This window comes from Thamnophis sirtalis, unplaced genomic scaffold (assembly GCF_051295495.1).
Source record: "Thamnophis sirtalis isolate CommonGarterSnake01/CBP01778 unplaced genomic scaffold, rThaSir2_p1.2 scaffold_8, whole genome shotgun sequence".
Lineage (NCBI taxonomy): Eukaryota > Metazoa > Chordata > Lepidosauria > Squamata > Natricidae > Thamnophis > Thamnophis sirtalis.
The window spans coordinates 65,807,539-65,815,766 of record NW_028261388.1 but is presented as its reverse complement, the minus strand read 5'-3'; positions in this window follow the sequence as shown (position 1 = coordinate 65,815,766).

The following is an 8,228-nucleotide window of genomic DNA, read 5'->3' as shown; positions in this document are numbered from 1 at the left end:
CTGTAAGGGTTCCCCTCATCCCTCCCTTTCAGGAGGAAGCAGGTTATCCTAAACAGGGTGGCCGGGCGAGATTCTGCGGACGCAATAAGAGCGGAAAAATGGGTACATTTTGCCGCCCGTATTGCCACTAAATAAGTCCTAATAAAGGTTCTTAGTTGTGTTCAGTCAGATTCGGAGTTACTGGCCCTCCAGCATTGCTCTAGGCGTCTCTTTTGGCGCTTCATCTCTAGGAGTTCCTCGGTAAACCAAGGGGCCCTCCTGGATCCACTGCCACGGAGAGGCCGCAAAGGTGCAATCCGATCAAGAGCCCCAGCCGCCGCTCTGTTCCAATCAGCGACCAAGGACTCTGTCGGATTGTGGGCAAGGGAGTCAGGTATCTCACCAAGCTCCGTCTGAAATCCCACTGGGTCCATCAGGCGCCTGGGGCGGAACCATTTAATGGCTCCACCTCCCTGCAGTGGGGGAGTAGTTTCCAAAAATCGAGCCTCAGTAGGAAGTGATCTGACCATGACAAGGGCGAGGTCTCTATGCCTTTCAGTTCCAGATCACGTCTCCACTGCCCCGAGAGAAACACAAGGTCGAGCGTATGTCCCGCTGTATGAGTCGGACCCTGAATTACCTGGGTCAAGTCCATGGTTGTCATGGAAGCCATGAACTCCTGCGCCCTATCAGAGCGTTCGCCGAGAGATGGCAGTTTGAAGTCCCCCAGTACTATCAGTCTGGGGAATTCAACCGCCAGCCCGGCTACTGACTCTAGGAGCGCAGGCAGGGCTGTTGTAACGCAGCTGGGAGGTAGTTACGTTAGGAACAAGCCCACTTGACCCCCTAGGTCCAGCTTCACCAGAAGGAACTCACACCCGACAGTCTCCGGAGCAGGGATCCCATGAGGTCCTAATGATTCCCAGATGATAGCTGCCACTCCCCCACCCCTTCACTGGTGTCGTGGTTGGTGGAGCACCTGAAACCCTTCTGGGCACATTTCTGAGAGGGGGACTCCTCCCTCATGGCCCAGCCAGGTTTCAGTAATACATGCCAGATCTGCCCCCTCGTCTAATATTAAGTCCCGGATGAGGGGAGCTTTATGAATCACAGACCTGGCATTTAGCAGCAGCAACCTGAGACCAGGGCCCTGACATCTCTTGCCACCTGGTCCTTGAGTTGAGCTATCAGGGCCGGAACGAAGGATCGCTGTGACATAGCGAACCCTCCTTCCCTGGTAATGGCCAGCCCTGAAACTCCCGTCATACCTGCCTCTCCCAAACGTAACCGGGATGCTCCGGCCCATCCCAATTCCTGTAGACCCCTCCTCCCCTCCCACGGCCCCCACTCTCCTCGGCAGGCCATTCATCCCATGCACTTCGGGACGAGAGGCTTGGGAAACTCTGAAAAATATGAACATAAAAGCCCATGCCAGCACAATACCATTGAAAAAGAAAACCAAGAAATTCAAGAAGAAACCAGCATGGTTGCACAAAGATCTCTCTGACAAATTGAAAGACAAAAAGGAGAAGTACAAAAAATGGAAAGAGGGACACACAACCAAAGCAGAATATGAATCTGCAAATACGAAGTTAGGAAAGCAAAGGCTCAGAATGAACAAAGACTTGCAATAAAATTCAAAGATAATAAAAGAAGTTTCTTCCAATATATAAATAACAAGGAAAAAATCAAGGAAACAGTCAGTCCACTAAAGAAAGATGACAGCAAGGAAGTAACAGGCAGCAGAGAGAAAACAGAGCTGCTTAACTCATTCTTTGCATCGGACTTCACGCAAAAAGAAACTATAGCCCAAAAACATAACTGTAAAAGACACATTAGAAATAAAAGTTAAAATAAGCAAAAGAAAAAAAAAAGCAAGAGAACACCTGTCTGATCTCTCAGCAGGCCATGTTTGTTGTGGGTCACTGGCCTTAGTGGCATTTTCCTCCTAATTTCTGCAATCTTTCCTCTCCTTTTTCTTTCTCCAATCTTTTTTTTCTATGATTTATTTTTCCCCCTCTACTTCTCCTCCTACCGTTTTATCTTAGTTTAATAGCAACTTTTCTCCACACAATGTAACAATACTTCCTCCTTTGCTGCCATCTTGAATCCATATCTTCCTGAGTTAAAGAAAATATTGTCCCTTCTAGTGCCAAAATAATACATACTTGAAGATCCAGGATTGTGGGAGTCCTTGCAACCAAACAACATTTCATGAAACCAAATAACATCTGCATTACTTCAAGCTCTTCTAAATATATTTTATGTTATTTAAAATGAACTATAAAAGATTTCACCTTGCATTTCATAATCCTCATATTTTCCACGCTTAGTAATTGCTCCTGCACTAATCATGAGAGTCTGTATTGATGGAATATCTACTACTTGTCAGTGGTCAATGTGTGCAATTAAATCTCTCACATAAATCTCTCGCATACACACATAATGCACACTCACTCATATACACACACTACGCTTGTCACTAACACATTCACTCACATTCACTTTTTCTGCAAGTATGATTAGTGCTATATAATCATGTGCCAATGTCTAGAGCATTTCATTTTTATATATTTCTATTAATTTTCCAAGAAATAAATCCTAGCTAAAGCCTTCCTAGCTGGCTTTCAGTTAAATATACCATTAAGAAAGAATCATGTTCAAGATAAAATCTTGGCACCACAGGGTTGCGTGTTGAGTCCCTTACTCTATATACTCTTTATGTACATTCCCATTCATGCCAGTAATACTATTATTAAATTTCGGGGGGGGGGGGGGGGTTGAGTCTGCATATTGAGATGAGGTGGACTGGTTGCTTTTGTGGTGTGGAGACAATAACTTGGTCCTTAACACCAATAAGACCAAGGAGCTTGTAGTGGATATAGAAGGAATAGATCAGACATCCAGCCCTTGCTTATCAATGGAGACTGAGTTGAGCAAGTGGCCAGTTTTAAGTTTCTGGGTGTTATCATAAAAGACATCCCAGTGTATTTAATTGGACAAGAAACATAACATATAAAAACATTATGACAGAAAATGGCAACATGAAAACAAAGATGGAATTAGAGCAGCAGGGCAGGAATCTGGAATGGTGGGAATATTTACAGATTAGAAATAGGTTTAAAAGCAATAAGGTACGGTTTGGGATCTACCCAAACCCCCAGGGGCTAGATAAGATTTTGTTTGGTGGAGATAAGAAAATGTTATCGAAGATTTATCAGTTTTTGACCTGTCAAGATGCTAAAGAAGAGATGGATAAAAGCCTTCTAATAACATGGGAGAGAAACTTTGGTTATGAGATTGAAATGGGCAAATGGTGGGATCTATGGAGTAAGACTATTAAACTTCCAATATCTACAGCATTTAAAGAAAACATACAAGATGGCTTATAGATGGCACCTCCTCCCAACGAGGTTAGCCAAAATGTTTCCTGGGTTATCTCCACTATGTTGGAAATGTGGAAGAAGGGATGGCACATTCTACCATATTTGGTGGTCTTGTACTGAGGCCACGAAATACTGGAGGAGGACTCAAAAATGGCTAAAAGAGGTTACTGGGGCAAGCATGGAATGGAAACCCGAGAATTTTTTAGTAAGCATACAACCAGAAAACATGAGTAAATCTATATGGTATTTGAGCCTACATATAATTGTGGTTGCAAGAATAACCTATGCACAATTTTGGAAATCTACCACCATACCGCCGGAAGATGCCATAATTAAAAAGATCTATGAATGTACAGAAATGGACAGAATGACGGGTTGGCTGAGGGACAAAGGAGAAATAGAACATTATCTTAGCTGGAACCTATGGTATATGTGGGTGACAAGGAGAACAGCAGGGACTTAAAACAGGGAAAGTTAAATAGCAGTTGTTAACAATGGGAACTAAAAGTGAACATGGGTATTGTAATAGATCACTGAACTTTGTAACGAGAAGATGTTGCTTAGAGACTAAACAATGAGGAAGGAAAAAAAAAGGTGGGCTGTGAATGCCTGTCACCGCAGGGGGGGGGGGGTTGTATGTTTAAAACTGTATTTGTATTTGTATGTTTTATCCTTAAAAAAAATGTATAACTAATAAAGACTATTTAAAAAAATAAAATAAAAGAGGACCTGACCTGAAGCGCTCACATTGCAGCATTGGTCAAATGGGCCCAGCAGAGATTATACTACCTGGGACTTCTCAGGAAACAACAAATGAATGAAAAATTGTTGGTAACCTTCTACCGCTGCACTGTAGAGATATTTTAACTTACTGCACCTGTGTAGGTTTGCCAATTGCACAGTGGCAGATAGGACAGCACAACAGAAGATTAACATTGTTGCCCAGAGGATCATTGGTTGCCTTTTCCCCTCTTTGGAAGAGCTTTATAGCTTCTGCTGCCTTAAGAAAGTTCAAAATATTCTTAAAGATCCATCTTATCCTGGGCACCCTTGTTTTGAACTATTATCATCTGGAAGACCAGAGGTGGGTTGCCATTTTTTTTACTACCGGTTTGGGTATCCTGTGTACACTCCCCATCCGGGTGGGTCGGCAGAGCTTCCAGCTGTCTCTACTACCGGTTTGGCCGATCCAGGTCGAACCAGCAACAACCCATCTCTCTCTCCAAAATCCAGCTCTGGAAAGCATTATTGATACAAAATAAAGAGCATTTGGTAAAAGTTATAGCTGCTAGTATAGTTACATTATCATTTTAGCTAAAATAATCCTACAGTGAGTTTCAGACTATTTACAATAAAATTGGTTCAGAATACAAATACATGCTCAGCAGCAGCATTGGTTCTCTAAGATCCTTGTTGTACTGTGCTAGATAAATTTTAATTTGAAATGCATAATTCTTCTATTCATTTTTTTCTTCATATTGCAGTGACAGGTCTATAGTGGCAACGTTCCTTCCCTCAAGTCTTTTTATTTGGCAATGTTATAAAACGTTATAAAATTATAAATGAATAATCCTATCAAGGGTATGATACATAATGATGTCATTTTTAGTTTATATCCATGTCTTTTCCTGATTGTCGTGTGTAAATACACAATAATATTTTCATTAATAACAATGTAATAGGTCCATTTTTCACTGATTCCGTTGACCATACTGACTGACGATAATAAAAATCAGAATAGATGGAGACAGATGTAAAGTACTGGTAGTAAATTGGAATAAGTTGCAGTAAACAATTCAAAAATAACCAGAAGGAAGGCTTGGCCTATTCAGTTTTTTTGAAATGGGAGTTTCATCAAATAGCTACCATGCTTAGATCCTCTTTGATCTGAAATACTACTATTCAGAATACCAAAGATAACAGAGCAAAAACTTCACTGCTTTACTTATTATTGCTACTTAGCAACCAGAAGCAGTACTTTCAAGATGAAAGATGTTCAAGGTTTAAATTCTATATTTTAGATAATTCAAAGGAAAAATAAATAAATGATATAAACAGGGCAAAAGAAGAAAAAGAAAAAAAAGTATGGGAGAAGATGCAAAAAGATTAAACAGATAGAGGAGAAGAAAACATTTGGTGGAGAAGCAGTTTCAGGTAACAGCATATCTCAATTATAAATTGATATGTTAAAGGTAATTATCATATGGCAGAATACTTTTTCAAGCTTGACAATATAGTTCTGTATGATAATATTAAATAATTTTCAATTATTATGAGCTGTGGTGCAGTGGTTAGAACGTAGTACTACTGTGAGCTATTTCTGCTGACTGCCAATTGCTAGCACTTTGGCAGTTCAAGTCACACTGGCTCAAGGTTGGCTCAGCCTTCCATCCTTCCGAGGTTGGTAAAACCCAGATTGTTGGGGGCAATATGCCAACTCTGTAAACCGCTTAAGGGCTGTAAAGCACTGTGAAGCAGTATATGTGCTATTACTATTATGGTACATTCACCAATAATTTGAAATTAAAGATGAAAACTGCAACCTAAGCATACATACTTGGAAATAATTTAGGTGGTGAACCTAGTGAATCTAAGTGGATCAGACTGTCATTGAGTTATTCCATAGCCAGTTTAAATACTTATAAAATTGGATGTTTAAATGGCATGCCTTCTAAATTTATTTGCTGGACATTTTATTGCTTTTATTTGTTATGTTTGCTGTTATTTTATTCTATAATTAAAATAGTCATTAAATTGATTTTCATTACTGTTCATAGTACATGGAATGTAAGGACATTTCTTGTAGATTTGTTATTGTTTATAAATATGATGAATAGCGTTACCCTTTAAAAAGAAAAAAATCAACGAAGTTGAACAATTTAATATACAGTGGTACCTCAGTACCCTTCCTCAATTGGTTCCAAGAAATGATGAGTACAAAAATTGCTGAGTACCAAATACATTTTTTCCATAAGGAATAACATAAGAGTCACAAGGCAGCCAACAGTGACAAGTTCTAGCTTATGCATTGAAAACCAAACAAATTATGAATACTGGGTCAAAATTTTCATATTAAAATGTGTCAATGTTTCAAAACAGTTGAGTACCAAGGCACCACTGTATAGCATTCTTTTAAACTACATGAGAAACCAATCAGAAAACAAGTTATGTTCTCATAACTTCCCATTCACAATTCATCTTTTTGGATTCAAAAAGCAAAAATGATAAAATTGAAATGATCACTGTGCATCTTTGCATTTGATGTTGATAGAACTGCAAGTTGTGTCATGTGCCTCTCATCTTAATTTTCAGGAATATGCTAAAAACTAGATATTTTTGATCCATTATCATGAACCCAGGACATTCTCTATGGTCATCCCAGTTTGGGATTGGAGTATGAAAGTCATCAAACAGTACACAAGTGGGATCAATTATCAGGCAGCAATCAAGCTGAATTTAGAGAACAAAAGCTGGTAAATTCTAAATATGTACTGTTACATTCCACCAATAATATTATGTACACAAAAATGTTGAAACTATTTTTAAGTGAAAATAAGGAAATGTATCAGCAAAATTTAGAATTGATTGCATAGAATTATACTGTTATTTTTATGTATACTACACAAAGAATATTGTGAAGAATAAAAATAATAGTTTTCATTTTGTGGAAACCTTGTCTTCTTACAAGTATAATTTAAATTTTAATGGGGCATTTTTTATTCACACAGCTTACTATTCATATTTAATAACTTTTAGTCTGAAACCGAATTAAGTGCTCTAAATGTTTTAATGCTCCTCACGTAATTTGAAACCAATTTCTTAGTTTACAATTTTATACTACAGCAATGCAACCCAATCTATAATTACTTATACAGGATTCCCCACCCCACCCCCTCCCCATGAAGTATTTTTAAGAATGCATAAAATGATTCAGTATGGTCTAGGCAGGGGATTAACAATTTTATGTGAGTGATATTAACAATATTGGAAAATATATAATCTAGCCTTATAAGGCTAAGAAAGATGTGCTTATTAAACTTTTAATAAGGCCATGAATTAAGGATGTACAATTGCCAAATCTTAAGTGTGTCTCTAGCCTTTCACAAGAATATATCATACTTGAGCAGAACAGTGATGTTTGCTGAAGCATTCTTTACTCCCATTCATTTATTCATTCTCAAATGTAACTTAATACTAATTTCATTCTGCAAAGTAGCAAATGGAATTTGAAAGTTAAGAAAATGTGTACTAATTTTGAGCTTTAATATCTAAGGTTTTTTTTTAACCTCAGGAAAAAGTAGTCAGCCATATGAAAGATACAAAAATAAAGGAAAAGTTTTTGGAAAAGGAAAGCAAAACCTTTTTAAATGACAAAATTAGAGATTTATATCAGGTTCCCATTCTAAAGAGTGAGATAATATTTAGGTTAAAATAGTGTATTACAAGAATACGTAATCAGATTTGCTCTGAATCCACATATTCTATTTTACTCAAGATATTATAAAGTGAATTGTTTGTAATTACTGTCAACTCTGTTTACTTTACAAGATTGTGTGTTTCAAATTCAAATATATCTTACTCAATTGTTTGGAACTGATGTTGTAGAATTCAAAAGTTTGTATGTGCATGCATCTTCTGCCTATCAAGAAACTCACTCCAGCACAGGGGTGAAATGTACCAGTTCAGGCTGGTTCACTCTAACCGGTAGTAAAATTGCTACTGGTTTGTAGAATCGGTAGTAAAAAAAACCTAAATAAGGTAAAGAAAAAAGCAAGTTCTGACGATCGCATGTCACACAGCCAAAAACGGGGGGTGGGGGTGCTGAGAAAGAAAGAAGGAAAGAAAGAGACAGACAGACAGACA